The sequence below is a fragment of the Mytilus galloprovincialis genome, chromosome 8, assembly GCF_965363235.1.
Source record: "Mytilus galloprovincialis chromosome 8, xbMytGall1.hap1.1, whole genome shotgun sequence".
Taxonomy (NCBI): Eukaryota; Metazoa; Mollusca; class Bivalvia; order Mytilida; family Mytilidae; genus Mytilus; species Mytilus galloprovincialis.
Genome location: NC_134845.1, coordinates 83,467,645 through 83,490,411, shown reverse-complemented (window position 1 = coordinate 83,490,411; position 22,767 = coordinate 83,467,645). Strand labels below are relative to the sequence as shown.

Genomic DNA, 22,767 nt, shown 5'->3' with positions numbered 1-22,767 from the left:
ATTGGCTATGAAATGTATAACCAGATGTGTTTACCAATTGCATCCGATGGATAAAAGATAAACCAGCAGCGTACATCATTTCTCAAGGTCAAGGGCCTACGTTTGACTGATATAGATGTATACATAGGAATCCACGCCCGGTCTTATACATCGTGGAAAGAAATTGATACCATTTCTGCCTTGTAAAAAATCTTTGCAATGACCAGGACAGGTATCAGTTACAAAGTAGAAAGTTGGCATTGTAAAGTTTTTGTTTCTGTTCAATAAATCCTAATTTCAAACGACAAACCAAACAAATACTTCAAATTCTTCGTCTCGTCGTCCTATCTCGCTGATCTCTCATGTTTGGTTTTAAATCTGGGCATTTTCCATGACATTCAAGAAATATTTGTCACTCGGCGAAAAGCAAGCAGCAGTCTCTTTTAGCCACGGTTAACTTAGGTATTGTGTACGCTAATCTTAAAACAAAAAACAAATAAGCAAAATAAAAAAAACCACTGCATACAGACTTGACAAAATAGTTGATAACACGTTATGTAAGCAAAGATACAGATTCAGGTTTACAAAAAAATGCAAAATTGTATGTACAATAAAAAGAACATTTTTTAAAAACATTTTACATTTTCATTTCCCTTAATAACATTTTATATTTAGTTCTGATTGATTGGAAATAAAGTTGTTTATGTAAAGTCTACCTTATACGATCACCGCGGTTAAGGAGAGTTAGTTATTTTCAGTCTTTAGTATTCAATGAAAAAAATTTGAGGGCTTTTTTACTGGGTTTCTTTCATTTCTTGTCATGACGATGTAAATTATTATTCTACTTGTAAGTTTTGAATATTTTTTTGTTCATGGATGTCTTCACCATTTACACATGGCCACACCAGTCTGCATGTTTTCCATCAATGTGTGATTTCTTTCATTATACGGGAGATACACACGAATACAATTTAAAATAACATGTAGAAGAATGTGATTAATTGGTTAATTGTGCAGTGGCAATTAGACCTTTCAAATTTCAGTCAAAAATGAATAAACAATGCGTACATTTTAGCCTGCAGGAATAATAGAGGACAAGGAATTGACAAGTGCAAGAAATGAGATATTTTTTGTCAACGAGAAAGCAACCAAACGACACAATAAAATCTTACTAAATATCCATATATAATGTATTCATTTAAAAAAAAATCACTATCAAGGAAACACATATGACTCAAGTTTTAATATCACCTCAAACATATTTTATAGATTTTAAAAAAAATGTTCTGAAATATATATTTGGAGATTTTATAAGAACCATAACGACAAAACCAGTTAGTGTAAGTACACTAATAACATCGTCTTAGGAAATCAGATAAGAAGTAAGCAATATCCTTGAACTCTACTTTCGCTATATAGATGACGTTCTGTCACTAAATAATTCAAAATTAGGTGAAAATATTGAACGCATCTATCCAATCAAACTAGAGATAAAGGATACAACATATACAGTTAAGTCGCCTCATATCTTGACTTACATCTAGAAATTGACAATGCTGGTCGGTTAAAAACAAAAAATTACGACAAAAGAGATGCTTTCAGCTTTCCAATTGTGAACTTTCCATTTCAAAGAAGCAACATTCCGACAGCACCTGCATATGGGGTTTATATCTATCCCAATAGTAACGATATTCCCGTGATTGCATTTCCTATCATGATTTTCTTGATAGAGGGTTGCTGCTCACAAGGAAATTATTTAACCAAAAGTTACAAATGATGAAGTTGAAATCATCCCTTCGTAAATTTTACGGACACCAATACGAGTTGTTTGACTGTTATTGAATAACCGTTTCACAAATTATATCAGATATGTTTCTTACGTCGTAACTTCAATCCGCCGTCTTTTCATGAATGTGACCTACCGAATTAAATTTTTTAATGGAATGGTTATAACATGAGCATCAAGGCGAGTGCTACATGTGGAGCAGGATCTGACAACCATTCCGGAGTACCTGATATCACACCTAGTTTTTGGTGGGGTTCTTGTTGCTTATTCCTTCACATTGTATGTTGTGGCATGTGTCCTATTGTTTGTCTATTTCTCTTCTTTCATTTTTAGCCGGGCGTTGTCAGTTTATTTTCGATTTATGAGTTTGACTGTCCCTCTGGTATCTTTCGTTTTCCTTTTGGTTTCAGTGAACTTTATCCAAAAATTATTTGTAAAAGTAAGAAAAATGTTAAATTTGTATTTAATAGATAAAAGAAATGCAAATACATTCTATTTTGACAGACTTCATACATATTGAACATGTACAAATCCGAATCTAGATAAACTGATTCATTTTCAATATCTTAATTTCTATTTTACATCAAAAAGAAAAGCCTTTCCGTCCGAGGCATTACACACAAACAGAACATTTTCTTTTTTGTCAAAATGAATTCCACTCGGTCTATTCATGCCATCTGAGGAAGTAAGAAATTCTTCATAACGATGACCATTTTCGGATACTACCAGCACATTGTCTGTCATTCCATTAGTCACATAGACTGTCCTCTCCTATCTGTTGTCACACGGCGTAAATCTTGATAAGACACACTTCTCTTCCATGTTATTTTTCCATCTAACGTGCAGCAGTAAATTGTATTGCAGTCTATACAAACCAGCCTGTTTCTGTCTACTATTATATCCTCGATATTCTCTGAAGGTAAAGGTAAAGTACGGATTACTTTACCTGTCAGGTCCATAATCTGTATTGCACAATGAACAATAACAACGTACAGGTTACTGTAAGCAGTTGATACTCCGTAGCAGTTACCACTTGTTTTGATTGTACTTGTAATAGAGCCTGTTGGTATATTAATTATCAGTATAATTTCGTCATTTCTACAGGATACTGCTAAAGTTTTACTATCGACCACTGCTAGATTATTTGGTGTATCGGGCAGAGGAATATGATCGATATCAGAACCGTCCGAATTACAAATAATAAGTTGGTTGTTCTTGTAGTCGGTTAACACTAATGTATTTCCTATCTTGATACAATCGTAAATGTTCCCATTTATTGACATTTTAACGTATAACTGATGCAGCAAAATGACAGAACGAGGGAGGTAGAATTCGATAGGTGCTTGAGCGTAGGTGAATGGGGTTCTTCCTGAAATAGATTATGATCCATCGAATTTATTATTTGAACCACAATTATTGACCTTTATTGAATTTTAATAAACTGCAGACACTATTGAATGTTGGTATATTTCTTCTGTGGTGCACCACTTCAAACCGTGTGATATCATATAATTGAGAATAAGAGCGATTAATGTGTCAAAGAGATCCAAACACGATCACAAGACCGTCAACGAGTCTATATCACATACCTTTGTTATATTTGTTTTCAGCATTTACTGGATATACACACTGGGAATAGTGTGTTGGTCGACTGAATCTACAATGTTCTAATTAAGTCATGTTCCAGATAAAAAAAATGGTACCACTACTATTTGTAACTGTTTGTTTCAACACATATTGGTTAAATGTATATGTAAGAAAATATACGAGTATTTTGATATGATTTTTTTTCTCTTTCATTTCGTTCTCTCCTTACAATTAGGAGTTTGTTGAAGCAACTTATAGTAAACCACACACTACTGGGCGACTTAATATATTGATTCAAGTTGAAAACGCACATGCAATTTAATTTTAATAATCGGTTCTGAAATAGGATTTCAAAAAACAGTTACTGCCATATATATGTATAAGCTTTCCAAAGGCTTGACTACGGTAAAAATATGATCAATGCATTATGCTAAGGAGAGGCCTCTGTGTTGATGTACCTCAGATTTCAGAAGTTACTTGTAATAAATTAATGTATTTTTATTTTGTTCTGGTTTTGAAATTAGTTTAAAAATGCTGAAAAGCAAAAACACAAAACAAATTAGCAGTCGAGCATAGTATGTTGATGCTGAAATGAACTGAAATGCCACAATTACATTTGAATATTGATACTCAGGATATTTCATGCTCTGTTTTTTTTAAACTGACTGATACAGATTTATCGTATTCCATTGATACTTCCGCGAAAACTTCTTGGTCGTACAATTTCGTTAGGTAAACTATTATATGAAATAAGAACTAATTATGTACATGTATTAAAACAAATCATAAATAAGCAAAGGCGTTCAATTTAGATTGAATAAGATTCAGATTTTAATTGGCAAAACAAAAGGAGAAGAATAAATCTTCACTATTTAGCAATAAAACATTGAACAGGTCTACACAGAGAGTTTAGAAGGCTGCATCTGGAACGAAAAAAAACAATAGAGTTACACTGGTCACCTCATAATAGAAGAAGTGGTGTCGTAACTCATGATAATCACAAAACCATCATAAGTCATGTCGCGTGTTTAAGATAAAAGTTATGCACAATGTCAAGTTTTTTTCTGATTACGTCATCAAGATAAATCCATTTGAAGTTGGATGTGTACAGATTGATAATTTAGTCTTAGATGAATAGTTATTTTTAGAAGTTGTTATTGTCTTGAACTAGCTGTCTGTAACTAAGAGTATTCTCATATCTATACTTAGTGTCTTCTAGTTGCTGTGATTTACAAATGCACGGCCACTTTCACTATGAGTTTTTGTTTGAATGTGTTTGTTTTCGCATTCATTTGATAAGTTATTTTTTTGTGGAGTGTCCTGCTAATATGTTTAACCTCAACATATTATGCATGTACGTGCAATTCCCTAGTTAAGTGCTTGTAATTCAGCGGTTGTCGTTTGTTGTTGCGTAACATATTTGCTTTTCGTTCATTGTTTTGTACGTTATCTAGGCCGTTAATTTTCTCGTTTAAATTATATTTTTCGTTTTAGAATTTCGAAAGCTGACTATGCAATATGGGCATTGATCGTTATTTACGACAAGCGGGGATCTACACATATAACGTGTTGTGTTAGTTGCTTTTATGTGAAGTGTTGTAACATCGGCATACCTACCAGATCTACTCTTTATATGCGTTAGTAACACCAGTTACCGCACACAAAATAGCATACAACAGCTAAGTTGTGAACATATCATTGATTGTGTTTTGTCTTTTTGGTGAACAGATAAAAAGGTATCAAACATCGGTCTTCTTTTGTGTGACTCGTTCTGAACATGCATGTGAAATTTTTCATTTGACGTTAAGCAACCGACAATCAATTATTATGCCCCACGCAATTCATCTTGTCGGATGAAAAGAAGCACCAAAAATATGGTAGAATAAGCATAATACGCAGAATATAAGTATGCTAAGTTATGCATTAAAGCTAAACGAATATAATTGTAAACTAGGCAATATTAAAAGCTGGTAAAATGCATAGCATAAAGTAGTTAAAAGGGTATGATCTAAATGGAAAATACTGTAGCACAATATATCAAATATTAATTTGCACTGTACACTTATTGTCATTTCTATTCCATGACCTTAGAGTATTTTTGAACTGACTAAAATAAGCAATTATTAAAATATCATCAGGTAGATCATTCCATAAAACAGCAGCTGTATATTAAAAAGAGTACTTACTATAGGTTAGTAGTCGAACTCGATGTATATCTACAATATTAGAAAATCTAAAATAACATTTACAACCGTTTAATACAACTGCATTTTTTAAATTGTGTGCAAATGGTGGTAAAAATTTACATAATACTTTAAAATATTCAATAGCCATGTTACGCATGCGTCTAATTTTTTTCCTTGTTTAACCTTTGCTCGTATATTAAGCAGTTCATAATTTGTAATAGTAATGTCTTCAAATATAAATCGAAAAGCTCTTTCTTGACTTTTTCCAATCTAGTTTTACTGTTTTTGTTGCAAAATGCCTTGTCTAAGGACAAAAATCAAATAAGTTAAAATATTTTTTTTTCAATTAAGTAAGGTAGCAGCCAGTGTACTTTAAATCATTTACTTGTTGAGATGCTTTACAACAAATATTTTTATCAGGATGATTAAATTTAGTTCATAGTCAATATGAGTACTTCATGTACTTAAAAAACCTATAATCTCATCACAAGATATTTTGCTGAGTGTATATTAAAAACAGGCTTTTTAGCTTAATGTTTTATTTCCAACTGCAGTGGCTTGAAATGTATAAGAATATGTCTGTATATAGTTAATATAGATCTCAACTAATTAATTCAAACAGCATTTTCAAGTGTACATCAAAATATTTCAAAACTATTGCTAGCATGTGACATTATCATTATCATATATCGTATTATCATCAGCATATTTATACAGGGTATCATATTTATGAAAATCTAAAACACGATAAAGAAATTCCATTCAACATGTCCAAGGGGAAATCATTGTCAGAAAGTTTCATAGTGTCTATTTATTTAGCTATGAAGATATTTATACCTTCATTATCTGTACTCTTTTGTGCAACATTTACTCCTTTAGGTATCAACTGTTCATGTGGACTGTCTGTTTTCTCTTCACGTATGTCCATATCAGTCATTAGAAACTCAACTGAAATTGCAAATACAATATTAAAAATAGTTTATGTGCCATTAAAACAATGCAAAATAGACATGATAACTTATTTTTGTTTAAACTATTAGGTGATTTATATATAGCTTCCCGCCAAGTGTTAAAATACAACAGTATATTGTTGACAATATATTGATGACAGATGGATGAAAACAAAACATCAGCTTGCCTATAGAGATTGTTACCACTTTATAGTAAGCTTAGATTGCAATTTAATTAGAGAATGCAATAAAGGGCCATGGGGCATACTAGCTGATCTAAAGAAGTCAAGGAACAAGGGTATAAAGGACGTTAATGTCTCTTATTGAAGACAGTAGTAACAACTTTTCCCCCTTTCTGGTCATTTTAAATGTACGTTCAGTGCTTATGTATATTGAACAGTCCCCGGCGTATATACCAAATTTGTTCCTGGTATCTATGATAAGTTTATCCCCAAATATATTTGTTTTACTATTAAATTGATCCCTCATTTCTATAATAAAAAAAACAATAAATATAAAGTCGCATTACTGATTAGTTTCTTTTTCAATTTCAATTCAACAGCATAGACAGTGTAAACTTTGATGAAATTAATCCAAGTATACAGGAATAAGTCAAAGTCATGATTTTTTGTGTCCGTTAAGTTGTCAAATTAAAACTGATTATTTAAATTTTAAGATCATGATCATACCTCTGAAATATCGAAAGTGAACATCAAATCAAAAGCAGGCTACCATTGAATAATTCAGGCATTGCAATAGAATTTCCATAAATAGTATTCAAGTTAAAAAGTAATTGTTAAATTTTATAGGAGGCTAAAATTTTCACAAAAATAATAACTTCGATTTTATTCAAAGGAGCTACAGTCTAACAAGCTGATCAAATAATCTCAAAAATAAATTGAGACTTATATGTACAATATTAATCAAGATGTTAAGTGTTTCAAAAGTAATTTTTGCTAACTTGACTCTTTTTACCTTTAATTTAAGCTTAGTATAGATTTATGGTGTCAGTTGAGTTAATAATGCAGTCGAATTTTATTTTTGTATTAAATGACTGAATAAATAGCAAACAATACATCTTACAGGGCGATGCATCATATAATTAGGTCTTTCCACTTTTCTGTGGAAAGACCTATTGTTTTTGTTCTGATTATTTTTTTTTTCTTCCGCCTAATTTTGTTCTTGCGATAAACATTTGTTTCGCAATATGTCGCTTAGATATTTGGTATATGATATCGAACAGTTTATGCGCTTTTGAAATTTACCCTGCGTAAACGAATACTTTTCTTTGTAGGAGTTATCTCCCCAAACACTGTTTTCCTTGTTAGCGCATCTCCTTCGCAACCGTAAAAGATTATGACAAATTTGTTTTACAAAATTGCTCTTTATATCCTTCGCATGATTTGTCCTATTTTGACCGAAGCGATATGACCGCTCCATATGAGAGTTATTTCCCCTTATGCATCTGATATAAGTGATATAAATTTCTATCTTATAAAGCATAAGTGATAGAGACCTAGGATCTTTTGATTTGAGGTCCTTGGTCCCAAAAAATGAAAATTAGGTCAAGGTCAAAGGTCAAGGTCATATTCTAATATTTGAATTTGGCTTATTTTCGCTTATATCCAAAGACTGTATAAGATATCAACAAATTATTTTTACTAAATTGTTAGTTGCGACATGTCGTAAGATGTAAATTTTGATTGCAAGCGTACGTTGAATGTAAAAGGGAGTTTTCTCCCCTCTTGTATTTAAAAATACGCGTTTGGTGATATAACTCATTAACTAAATATAATAAAGACCTATGGTCTTTTGATTTGAGGTCCTTGGTTTATGACCTTGAAATTGATCTCAAGGTCATAGCTTAATTTGACGTTCTAGATTTTGACCTTTGCTTTTATTCTATTTGTATACATGATAAAGATATACAACTTTTAGAAAAAGGTATCAAACCATTTAACCTTGTAAAAAACAACCGGAAGTGACCTTTTGTAAACCGGAAATAGCTATTTTTTGTACTTTATTAATATAAAAGTATATAGAACCAGATATTTTTGGAATCAGTGTCAAGTAAATATTCAAATATAATCGGAATTAACATTTTTCAAACCGGAAGTAACAAATTATCTCCCTTATTTAAAAAAAATGTATGGAAACAATATACTTTTGGAATCAGCTTACTAGGAGCTATCATTTGACGATTGAAACGACATTTTAAACTTAGTTTCACAACTTTTCATATCAAAATACATTGTTTTGATGGAAAGACCTTCAATTGTTCTCTGAACAATTGGTTTTTAATTATACAGGGTATCATATATACAAGATATAATATATAACTCGTATAAATGGGTACAATATCACCAAAAAAAAATTAAAAAAATGATCTTTTATTTTATTAATATATATATATATATATATATAGTAGCTTATAACGCAACTTAATAAATTTTAAAGAAAATGAGACCTTTGTTTTGTTATTTTAATTAATTTGATATAATCATTATAAAAGAATTTCTATAGCCATCCTTGATAACCTTTTTAAAAAAGGAAATGTGTTCCAAAGTAAAAGTACAAAAGTTTTCAATTGAATTGAAGTAGTTTTTGTCAAATTAAAAACACGGCATACTAAAAAGAACTTTAATATGGTTTAATTACCTAATTACATGTTTTTACAGGTAGAAAGAAGGCAGTATTTTCTTTAACTTGTTAACTTTTCTAGTGTATTCGAAAAGCTCTGTTATTTTAGTTAAACATGATCTTGCAATTCTTAATACATTTTATTTAAAAATTAATACCTTTGACCAGGTGTGATCTTATTAATCAGTTTACCCCAAGTAGTACGGCGGCTTTGTGAAAAATTGTGCACATCCTGCTACAAACATGAAATTTGACATAGACCTTCCTCAACTATTACTCTTTTATTTCAGATAGTGAGGCATTAGAAAAAATGTCGTACTTCCGGTAAAATTCAAAACGGCGGACTCAATATTTAAATCAGCCCAATATCGAAGGCTTGTATGTGAAAAGGTGTTATAATCATGCTACTATCATAATATTTGGTACAAACCTTTGTTATTTTACTACTTTTGGATATACAATATAGATTAATGTCTTCAAAAACCCTACTTCCGGTAAAATCTAATATGGTGGACATTTTACTAAAATTAGCTTACATTTTAGAGACGGTAATTGAAATGTGTTTTAACGTATTGCTACTATCATAACATTGGGCAGGAACCTGTCTTTGGTGCTTCTTATGGAAACAATGCATAAGAAATCTTTCTTTAAAACCCTTTCTTCCGGTAATATCCAATAAAGCGGAAATATAAATATCAATTCATAATGAAAATATTGAACTTTTTGTCAAAATGTAAAGAAAATGTTGTTTTTTGTGCAGGTCATTAAACTTTTGGCATTACGTTATCCTCAAAATCCCTAATTCTATTTTGTTGTAAATGTTTAAATACAAAGTTGACACTTCCGGTAAAAAAAGTGGTGTAAATTTCAAAGATAAGTCCTCAATCCATTTCTTCGATGTAGGGTTTTGGATAGATTGATTAAAACAAAATAAATTCACTATAATACGTAAACATTTTTAAAATAACTACTATTTTGCCAAAAATACCTGTTTATTCACATTCACCACCACATGCACACATAGCAGTGCACGGGATACCCGATTTTCCACATTAACAACGACCGCGACATCCTTTCTTATATCACAATGTACAAGCTTCTTACAAAATGATGAGGCCTCAGAAAGAGTTTTTTAAAAGGGATCATCTTTATCCCTTCGCAATCCATTAGCGCCTGGATTGGGTAGTATCAGAGCCAATTCCAAGCTCGTCCCCCTAAACACCTACCTTAGTATATTGTACGTTTTACATGCTGGGAAAGACTAGACCAAATTGAGGGAATAGCCTTATTCAACTTTATTTTTTGGGCAAATAGTTTTTTTCTTGCTTCGATAACGATGTTAACCAAATCTGTTAATCTGGTGCGATCTTACAGTAAAACCACGGTGATTAAGGTTGATCACATCTTCAAATGCCATCAATGTCTCACACGTAGTCTTTTTTCTGTTCAAGCAAAGAGAGAACTGTATCACAACCGGTTAAGGCATGGATCACAATAAGTGTGTGTGATCACTCATTGCCTAGTGCATTTGAAAGGTCGTTGATATATATTAATTAAAGTTTTTTGTCCTCCCAAACACAATCCATAGTTCGTCTACCCCTATGTCACGGAAAAGGGAAACAGTAATGACAGCATCATCAGTAACGACTGTTCGAGTCATGACTCGTTTAAGTTCATGCACCATGATTCTAGTGTCTGCCTCTTAATATGAACTTGTGAAAAATAAAAATGAAAAATGTAGATTTTTATTTAACTTGCATGTAAAAATGGGAAATTCTGACATTATATTTAGAACTACTTTTCTAAATGTAGGGTCCAATTATTTTGAAAAATAAAGAAGATATACATGATATATTAGGCCAAGAACATACCAAAATTCTTGGACATGTGTTTACCATATTATACCAGATAGATCATAAGATGTATAATTCTTTGGGAAAAGTTTCTTCAAATAATATGAATATGTGCTCATTTTTACTTAAAAAGTGGTTTTTAATGTCCTTACATTGGGGGGATACCCTTAGGTGTTGTTCCCAACCTGATAAAGGTCTTTCTTTATGCATTATTTTAAATTGGAAAAGTCAACAATTATTTAATATCCTTACACATGAAATTAATTCCTGGTCTTGCAGCTACATGTACATGTTCGTCTTTTCTACTGATATATAATAACTAGAATCATGCAAATAAACTTAAGAAAAGGCATGTAAGCTCATCTTACAAATATGACACTTTTTCTAGACCACAAAACAGCACATGCAAAATAGTTGTCGCAAAGAATTGTAACCTTTGAAATTGTCGCGCACTAAAGCCCCCATAGGCACTTTCAAAACTTGGCAGGTATGCTTGGTGCTAAACTTAAAAGACATCACGAGTTGGATAAGATAGAATATCCTGAGCATTTGTTGCTACAACTTCCATGCGCGTCCGCGAATTCATCCACTTGTGTTACAGTTTCGAGGTATTTTATTGAGGTAAGGACATAATACCCAATCAGCATACTCGTTAGGACGCAAATACATATTTCTTCACAATCGGAGAGCTAATTTTCCACATTTACAAAGACTTGTATTGTTTCTTACATCCATAATGTACAAGCTCCTGATAAGATGAAGAGGCCTCACTAAGAGTTGTCCAAAAGGGTTCCCATGGATCATATTTGTTCCTTCGGCATTCATCAGCGTCTCTACTAGTTAGCATGAAAACCAATTCCAAGCGTGTTACTCATTCATACCCGCCATGCCATATAGCACGCTTTACATGATGAAAAGACTAGACGGAGTCGTGGGAAAAGCCTCAATAAGTCTTTTCTCTTCCAAAAACGCATGTTTTCTTGCTTAATGCTAAAGTCACATATTCTAACGCCATCAATGTCACCAACGCAGTTCCTTTTCCAGCAAACGTGTAATCTCTCAACTCCTAGTGCATTTGAGAGGTCATGTATAGTTATATATATCTAAAGTTTTTCCCACTTCCAAATGCAAACCCAAATTTTGTCTGCCCCTATGTCACGGAATAGCGAAAGTGCAATAACATCAGTTTCGAATGTTCGAGCCATGACTAAGTTAAGTCTGTGTTTTATTGCATCAGACACATCCATCTTGATTCTGATTGTTACTGATGATGCTGTAATTACTATTTCACTATTCCGTGACATAGGGGTAGACGAACTATGGTTTGTGATTGGGAAGGCAAAAAATTTTGGATTATTATCTAACAATGGCCTTTCAAATGTACTAGGCAATGAGTGATCACACACACGTATTGTGATCAATGCCTTTACCGGTTGTGATACGGTTCTTTCTTTGCTTGAAAATAAAAAGACTGCGTGGGAGAAATTGATTGCATTTGAAGATGTGACTTAAACATAAAGAATGTTTGATCAACATAAATCATCGGGGTTTTACTGAAAGATCGCACAAACTTATCAGATAGGGTTAACATGGTTAACGTAGCAAGAAAAAAAATATTTACACAAAATTAAAGGCTAATTGAAGCTATTTCCTCAACTTGGTGTAGTCTTTTCCAGCATGTAAAACGTGCAATATACTTAGGCAGGTGTTTAGGGGGACTAGCTTGGAATTGGCTCTTATGCTACCCAGTCCAGGCGCTGATGGATGGCGTAGGATCGAAGAGGATCCTTTTTAAAAACTCTTTCTGAGGCCTCATCATTATGTCAGAACCTTGTACATTATGGATGTAAGAAAGGATGTTGTGGTCGTTGTTAATGTGGAAAATCGGGTCTCCCGTGCACTGCTTTGTGTGCATGTGGTGGTAACTGTGAATGAACAAGTATTTTCGGCCAAACAGTAGTAATTTTAAAAACGTATTAGTATTATAGTGATTTTATTTTGTTTTAATCAATCTATTCAAAACTGTACATCGTAGAAATGGATTGAGGACTCATCTGTGAAATGTACGCTATATTTTAACCGAAAGTGTCAAGGATAACCTTATGCCAAAATTTTAATGACCAGCACAAAAAACAACATTTTCTTTACATTTTGAAAAAAAGTTCAATATTTAAATAGTGAATTGATATTTCTATGTCCGCCATTTTGGATATATCCGGAATTAGGGGTTTTAAGGACAGATTTCTTATTCATTGTATCCATGAGAAGCACCAAAGAAAGGTTCCTGCGCAATGTAATGATAGTAGCAATACGTTTAAACACATTTCAATTACCCTCCCTAAAAAGAAGTTTATTTAAGAACTATGTCCGCCATGTTGGATTTTACCGAAAGTAGGGTTTTTGAAGACATCTTATCTATAGAGTATATCCAAAAGTAGTAACAAAGATTTGTACCCAATATTATGATAGTAATATGATACTAACACCTTTTCAAATACTAGCCTTCGATATTAGGCTGATTCAAGTATGAAGTCCGCCATTTTGGATTTTACCGGAAGTGAGACATTTTTTCAAATGCCTCCCAGTCAGAAATAAAAGAGTAATAGTTGAGGAAAGTCAATGCAAAAGTTCAATGCTTGTAGCAGGATGTGCACAATTCGTCTGAAATATGCTTGTAGCCGCCGGACTAAAGCAGTGGTAATACTTAAAACTTCACCACTAATAAGACTGAAGAACCATCTTATTATTTTTTTTCTAATTTAATCCATTTTTATAAATTACCTTTAACATGTTTTATATAAAAAAGATTATCCAAAATTATGATAATTGTTACATTTCTAAAAAAATGTTAAACAATCTATTGATTTTATGGACTGTTGTTAATATTTCAGTTAAAAAGATTATAGGTAACAGTTAAAAGTAGACGTTATTTCGTCTAGTATGGTTCAGATTGGTCGAGTATTGTTTATACCTTTGGTAAATAGGTATGGGAAGATGTGGTATGAGTGCCGATGAGACAACTGTCCATCAAAATAACTATTAATAAAAGAAAACAATTTTAGGTCTAGGTACGGCCTTCAACACGTAGCCTTGGCTCACATCGAACAACAAGCTATAAGGGGCCCCAACATTACAAGGGTAAAACCATTCATACGGGAAAACCTATGGTCTAATATATATAAAAAAACGAGAAACGAGAAACATTTATAAATTACATAAACAAACGACAACTACTGTACATCAGTTTCATGACTTAGGACAGGTGCAAATACTTGCAGTTGGATTAAACATTTTTATGGTACCATACCTTCTCATTTTTACTGAGACTATAGCATATTATCACAACATAGAAAAACACACGATAACATATCAATTGGAAGGCTTACCTCAATAAAAAACGTAGATAAACAAATTATGAACGAATAAATTTGAGATGAGATACCTAAATCCATAAAATATTGTTCAGAATGGGTTTAAAAATAGGTCGAGAACATTGTCGAGATTAGGTTAAGACTTTTTCAGACTGGTCAAGTAATAGTTTAGACTATTTTCAATGACAAAGATAAGGGTCAAGTACTATTCGGTAGAGTTCAGACTGTGGTCAATTAATGTCAAGTAAAAGTCAGACCAATTCAGACTGGTAAAAATCAGTACTAGTTTCTAGTGTATGACATTACAGAATTATTGAACTTTATTCGTTGAACACTTATTAAACATGGCAATTTAATGAATTTTATTAGTTCTAAAATTCAAGACCATAAACTTAGTTAATCTTGAGATAACTAAATTAGTGCCCAAATTGTGAATATTTCTTTATGTAGATATAGGAAGATGTGGTGTGAGTGCCAATGAGACAACCCTCCATCCAAATAACAATTTAAAAAAGTAAACCATTATAGGTCAATGTACGGCCTTCAACACGGAGCCTTGGCTCACACCGAACAACAAGCTATAAAGGGCCTCACAATTACTAGTGTAAAACCATTCTAACGGGAAAACCAACGGTCTAATCTATATAAAAAACAAGAAACCAGAAAATATGTATAAATTACATAAATAAACGACAACTACTGTACATCAGATTAGTATGTTTAGTGCAACTTTGACATATATAATTGATGTTATTTGAACGATATGAATAAGCTGTTTTCACAACTTTGTGACAATTCCGATTTGGTGTAAAATTTCACAATTATTTAGTAATACAATGTTACTTGGTCAGCTGTTAAGATTTTATCTTCATCAAGTTTATCGGATATTGGATCTAATGTTGAATGTAAATTTTATACGCCCATCAAAATTTTGACGGGACGTATTATGGTATACAAATGTCCGGTGTCCGTCCGTCCGTCCGTCTGTCTGTCCGTCTGTCTGTCCGGCGTAAACATGTCGCACCGTAACTTGAGAACGACTTATCTAAATTTCATGAAACTTTATATAGTTGTTTTTTATGATGGTCAAATGATCTGTATACTTTTTGGTGAAAATAAGATTTAAACTTTTTGAGTTGCGGCACTTTGTAACTAAAACAGGGGGTGGTTTTTTTTTCACATGTCGCACCGTATCTCAAAAACGATTCTTGATTATTGCTTAAAACTTTACACACTTCTTAGTTGTATTAATCCTAATATCTGTATACTTTTTGGTGATGATTCAAAATTTCATTTTTGAGTTATTGAGTATTTTGTAAAAAAGGGGGAGGTGTTTTTTTTTTTTTACATGTCGCGCCGTATCTCAAAAACGATTTATGATTATTGCTTTAAACTTTACACACTTCTTTTTTATATTAATCTTAAGATCTGTATACTTTTTGGTGATGACTCAAAATCTTATTTTTGAGTTATTGAGTATTTTGTAAAAAAGGGGGAGGTTTTTTTTACATGTCGTGCCGTATCTCAAAAACGATTTATGATTATTGCTTTAAACTTTACATACTTCTTTGTTATATTAATCTAAAGATCTGTATACTTTTTGGTTTGATTCAAAATTTTATTTTAGTGTTATTTGTAAAAAAAAAAAACAAGGTGGGGGTGGTCACATGTCCCGCCGTGTCTCAAAAGCAATAAATGGTAATTGCTTAAAACTTCCACTCAAGACGTCGGGCGTATCATGCGCAGCTGTTTATTCCTATCTTCGTTGGTGTTTCTTTTATAAAAGAAAATTTAAGTTGTCCGTACGGTTCATCCTTAAAAACATTAAATTAAAATGTAAGAAGGAGCGATCAAAAGATGGTAAACTAACCACTTCTTAACAATATTTTATTTAAAAGTTGTTAAAAACTCACTCATGTGACATATGAAGCCATTCGACTAAAACATTTCAAATTACCATTTAAATAAATTATCACCGTTTATACGGTTATTGCTGATGCCTATCAAATCTTTGTACAATCAGATGATAGATTTTCTGTCATAATAGTATCGTGTGAAGAGTTCAAGGTAAACAAATGAGTGTTTACCGCACAGGCACTTGTCTCAGATTTTTTTTCCCAATATACCTTAATATAACACAAGGTACTTTACTTGCATTTTAGAAAAATGTCAGGTGGTGAGAATTCCGTTATATGCCGCTTTCTAGGCTGTCAACCCCACTAAAACTTGTTATATCGTAAATCGAAATTGGTTTATCTTTGAAGAGACATGAATTGTCAGTATGCAGAGTCTAATGTTAAGAATTTTACAGAAAACTATCATTAAACCTTCAATTTTAATGTGCCTGCCTGAAAGTTTTTCATTAAATCTATTAACTTTTATTCCTACAAAACGAAAAAGTAAATATTGGTACTCACATTTTATTTCAGTGTGTAAACAATCGTTGCTTTAATTGATTTATTGATGTAGTACACAATAACACAATGTGTAACAGTGAAATCACATGGCATCAACATAACAGTGTAATGCTATTAATATGACCGTCAAGGGTGACTGCACATGTTAAAAGCATTTAAATATCAAATACTCAGAATTTCATTTTAATTTCTTCTATAAAAGGTTTAAACAAAAAATTCAATGATACTTCATGAGTGCATTTCTTTCTAACCAAATTTTTATAAACGTTGTGTGCGTTTGTTTTATAGATTGAATATTTAAGGTTACGACAGAAGAATAAAAATGCATCGTTAATAGGTGTTTCCTGACACTTTTTGATCCTGTTTGAACTGTCAAAAAGTTGGTTATCAAACTTACTACGCGGGAAAATAGCTTCTGTAGTGGATGTTTTATACACAGATGACATCGATCTTCTGTGCATATATTATTCTAGCTGAATGTAATCAGTGATTGTGATGATTAAGTCTGTATTGAAAATAACAGCAATGAAAGAAATGAGATCAATACCTAAATTTTAAATAATTTGTATTTGAGTTGTTACAATCAGGATCATACCTCTTTTTCTTTTGTAAGAATCCATCTTTGTTGTAAAGGAAAACATATGTGTAGATAATTGATTCAATGTTATATATTAAGAAAATAATATAGCATTTATACTAACAAACGGCAAACGGCACCCTTTAGATACATTTTCAGCAAGTGTATAGTTTTGTCAAAGTGTATGCAGACTTTCCAAACGTGTGTATGAAACAAGTGCTATATACGTGTGCTCTCTGAACTGTTTTTATAATGTATGTAAGCAAAAACTGCACTCATTACATTTTGAATATTATAAAAACAGTCATCGTTCTATTCTGTACGTGCAGTACTTAAGATGCTTCTCACAACGCAATTTTTGAATGTTTAACCTATTTATTCTCAAGTTATTAGAGTTTTTTTGGTTTGGCGTAAAAGACAGAAAATAACAAAAGTTCAAAAAACCTCTTTCGAATTTTCAGCATGTTGGAACTCATTACAGAATTGAAAAACATATTTGATTCAAAATGCATTTTATGTAAATCACTGTTTTGTTTTAAGTGTGTAAATTCATTTTGTAAAATTGTGGATCGACATTGTTGAACGCGTTCAGTTTGGTGTATTTATATTTCAAAAAACAGTTCAGTTAACCAATGGTTGTTAGTTACTAGTTATGGTCCTGGCTATATATATCTACTGAAGCTCAGTCGAATATTTCTGTCGTATACCGTAACACGGTTGTCAGTAGGATAACTGAAACATCACGTTACAATCTTCACGTATTAACTGTAGACATGTAGAAAACAAGAGGCTCTATAGAGCCTAAATCGCGCATAAAGTAAACCATGCCCAATAACATTTCACCAGTGATATGTGTATAAGAGGACGACTATCTAATAGTCTCGGAAGGGGTTGGGGTTGGGGGAGGGGGATAATATTCTAAATTTTCATTTCTTGCTAAACCAGTTTTTTTTTATTTTCGCGCAACCATTTATTTTCGATTTTTTTTAAACTCTAAATACTGCGTTGTTATTTGATATGGAGAATATATTATTTTTGTCATGATTTGTCATGAAAAAAGGTCAAGGAATTCAAACTAGACCGCCGGTAGACTTGAGTTGTGTCCCAGCCGCACTTATAATATTTTGTATGTTCTGTAGACCGTGAAAATGGGAGGAAATCTCTAATAAGGCATTAAAATTAGAAAGATCATAGCATTGGGAACATGTGTACTAAGTTCCAAGTTGGTTGGACTTCAACATCATCAAAAGCAACCTCGACCAAAAACTTTAATCTGAAGCGGGACAGAAAACGTAATGCCCATAAATGGAGCATACACATCTAGCATTACAGACAGCAACCAAAAATAACCACATAATTATAGGTTTAAGACAGTCAAATAAATAATGTGGATATGTAAATCATGATTTTGGTCACTCATCACTCCAACACTATATATCTGTACAACAAAAAGAGGAATACCATTTAAAAGTTTGCTGTGATTGGATTGAATCAATTTCATCAGCATGCAGGAAAATTAAAGTCAGATGGTTGGCTTGACCTAAAAGATTGACAAGAAGCACAAATACAAAAAGGAAAAAAAACACATTTACTGATATCTATTTGAAAGCCAATTACAGCACACAGGCAATGATTTTCTCCCAGAAAACAAAACAAAAACGTCAAAAAAATCAGATATTCCCAGTAATATCCTCAGTTAATTGGAAACAAATTTGAATTGAGGTATAACACAAAGACGTCATGTGCGTCATTATGGATTCAAATGTGTGGCCAAACATTATGGAGGATAACTTTATTTGATTATGCTGTTGTTGTGCATGTTACAATCTGCAGTTAAACTATCATTATATATTTATATAACACTCAGAAACGTGTTCGACCCCCGGACATGTCCATTTGTCGTCAATGAACTCCGAAAACATGTCCAGTTGTAAAAGGAAGTAATTTATATAAAGCCCAATCGTGTCAACTTCTATTAAAGAAAAAAACACGCAAAAATATGTCCAATTTAACAAACGTGTGCATATGAAGCCAAACGTTTTTCTGAAAGATAGACCATGTCCTTATTTCAAAAAAAATCCAAACGTGTCCCCATATTACTTGTAATTGCATGCTCTTTTAAAGATGACGTATACTCCTTTTACTATTTATCATATTGACAATGAGGGTCGGTTTACAACAAAAAAGGTTATTTCAGCTCCTAATTGTGCACTTTCAAATGCTATGTACATGTAGCAACATTTCAGAATCGCATGTATACGGAGTATATATCTTAAAAATGATATGGAGCTCGGAACTTTTGATATTTAGCTTTTTTCCGAATGTAGTAACTACAATCTTGTCCCCTTTCCCTCGAATATGACCTATTGAATAAAACGTATTACCAGGTTTGTACTAAGATAAGTGGCAAAACGATTAGCATCTATGGAGCAGAATGCGCCTACTCTTCTGGAGCATTACAATGATTAGGGATTTTTTTAGTGGGGATCGTGTTGCTCAATCTGAAGTTTTCTATGATGTGTTTTGTGTTATGTTGTTTGTCCTTTGCGGCGAAAGGTGTATGATGATTGTTGAACACACCACGTCATCATATTTGTTTTTGGATAGAAAGTCCGTTTCACTAAAACACAGACACTTTTAATTTACTGCAAAGGAGTAAAAAATGAAAACACAGATAAAGCTAAGCAATGTGTATAAATACACTCATCGTAGATACCAGGACTAAATTTAGTATATACGCTAGACGCGCGTTTCGTCTACAAAAGACTCATCAGTGACGCTCGAATCCAAAAAAGTTAAAAAGGCCAAATAAAGTACGAAGTTGAAGAGCATTGAGGACCAAAATACTCTAAAGTTTTGCCAAATACAGCTAAGGTAATCTATACCTAAGGTAGGAAAAACAGTGCATAGCATTATATGTACTTCAATAGTCATATAGCATATTAGTATAATAATAAATGATTGAAACTATCCACGTCTTAAGGCAGATTAATAGTATACCGACATCTTGGATTGTACAATCACAGTACAAAATCAGTCTAGTTATTTGCTCAAATCTGCAAATTTGGAGATAGATTTGCAATTTAATGGCTAGACTGTTTATTTATATAAAGAAAACATGGTGATTTATTATATTATTCAAAATATATTAATAAATATCTTTTTTGTTTGATTTTAGAATCATTTTTTTCAAATAAGCCATTTAAGGTCAGATAACTCCTTTAGTAAAAATTTGAGACTGGTCTAATAGGGTTTTTTTAAATTTTAATTGTAGCAAGAAAATGACCAGGTGTGTCGGTTTGGGTTTTCAAATGTTTGGTCGCGACCATCAATTAAGAGACATTAATTGCATCTAGTTTTGTTGAATTGGTACCGTTTAATGTACTAAGAGTAACCCGAGGTTATGGCTGTGGAGTACAAGTCAGAGAACTTGGTTTGATCTTCTTCTATACTAATTATAAAGGCACACAGGTATATGCATATGTGAGGTAGATTAGTTTAATTCCTGTCCTCGTGGTTCAAAATTATAAAAACAGTTTGTAGAACGATGACCAATGACCATTACAGAAACTATCATTAAAACTTGATTTTCACTGTGTCTGAAATTTTATGCTTTTCATTAAATCAATTCAATTTTATTCCTACAAAAAGAAGAAGTAAATAATGATACTCACGTTTTATTTAAGTGTGTAAACTACCGTTGCTTTAATCGATTTATTGATGTCATACACAATAACACAATGTTTTACAGTAAAAACATCCGGCATCAACATAACAGTGTAATGATATTAGTATGCACGTCAAGGGTAACTGCACATGTGAAAAGCATCACAATTAAATACCCAACATTTTAATTTAAATTTCTTCCTTTAAGGTCAAATGCCAACATATCTTTTTTTAACGATATAGTGTGCATTTCTTTATAACTGAAGTACAACACTGTGGGTTGTTTGTTTTACATGTAGATTATTAAACGTTACAAAAGAAGATTACACATGCATCGTTTAATCGGTGTTTACTGAGCCTGCTGGATCCTGTTTGAACTGTCAAAAGTTGGTAATCAAACTTACTACGCGAGAGAATGTGTTATACACAGTTGAAATCGTTCTTTTGTGCATATATAATTTAAGATGAATGTTATAAAGATGATAGTATTGATTTAGCCTTTGTATTGAAAAAAAACAGCAGTGAAAGAAAGGAGGGCAATACATAAATTTGTGAAATTTATGATTTTGTTTTGAGTTATTACAATCAGGAACATACCTATAGTTTTTTTTAGTCTGAATCAACATTTTATTCAGAGGAACACATATTTGTAGATAATTGATTCATTGTTATAGTTAGAGAGAAATACAGCATTAATACTAAAAAACATCAAACAACAACTGTAGACGCATTGTTAGCGAGTGTATAGTTTTGTCAAAGTTTATGCAGACTTTCCAAACATGTGTATGAAACAAATGCTATAAACGTCTGCTCTCTGAACCGTTTGTATACTGTATATAAGCAAACACTGCTCTCATTACATTTTGAATAGTATAAAAACGGTCAGCGATCTATTCTCTACGTGCAGTATTAAGAATTTACATTTTTTTTTAATTCGGATAAAAACCAGAAAATAAAAAAACAATTAAAAAAACTGTTCAGTATTCATTACAGACTTTAGAAATATATGATTCAAAATGCATTTTATGTAAAATCTCCTGTTCTGTTATAAGTGTGTTAATTCGTTTTGCAAAATGATGGATTGACATTGTTTAACCAGTTGAATTTGGTGTATTTATATTTCAAATACCAGTTCAGTTAACCAATGGTTGTTAGTTTCTAGTTATTATCCTTCCTATATATATCTACTGAAGCTCAGTCGAAAACTTCTGTCATATATATTTACACGGCTGTCAGTCGGATAACTGAGGACATCAAGTTGCAATCTGGACGTGTGAATTGTAGTTGTTCGGTGTGAGCCAAGGTTCCATGTTGAAGGCCGTACATTGACCTATTATTGTTTAATCTTTTAAATTGTTATTTGGATGGAGAATTGTCTCATTGGCACTTACACCACATCTTCTTATATCTATGTATAGAAAACTAGAGGCGCTCTTAAGAGCTTGAATTTCGCATTAAGTAAGCCATGCCGTTTAACATTGTGAATCTGTGCCAAAAATGTCACCATTGATAGGTGTATAAGAGGGCAACTTTTAATATTCTCGGAACAAGTTGCGATTTGGGAAGGAGAATAGTATTTCAAAGTTTTATTTCTTGCTTAATCAGATTTTTTTATTTTCGGGCTACCATTTGTTTTTGACTTTTTTTTAACTCTAAATACTGTGTTATTCTATAATATGGACAATTTATTATGTTTTTTCATGCTTGAATTGATACATTGATGAGTTTGTGCAGTGGTATGGTCCTTGTACTTTG

The 22,767-nt window shown here is 32.2% G+C and overlaps 1 long non-coding RNA gene across 2 annotated transcripts; it reads right to left on the bottom strand.

Moving 5' to 3' along the window:
• Window positions 1-2,215: 2,215 nt before the first annotated feature.
• On the bottom strand, window positions 2,216-21,216 carry LOC143042695 (uncharacterized). Of its 2 annotated transcripts, none has more exons than XR_012968091.1 (4): window positions 21,021-21,216; window positions 6,376-6,486; window positions 5,539-5,568; window positions 2,216-3,134 (listed from the first exon to the last, which is right to left on the bottom strand). It is a non-coding gene; the product is annotated as an uncharacterized LOC143042695 (long non-coding RNA). The 2 variants fall into 2 exon arrangements; XR_012968092.1 differs by lacking the exon at window positions 2,216-3,134 and adding an exon at window positions 4,160-4,275.
• Between the last annotated feature and the right edge of the window lie 1,551 nt (window positions 21,217-22,767).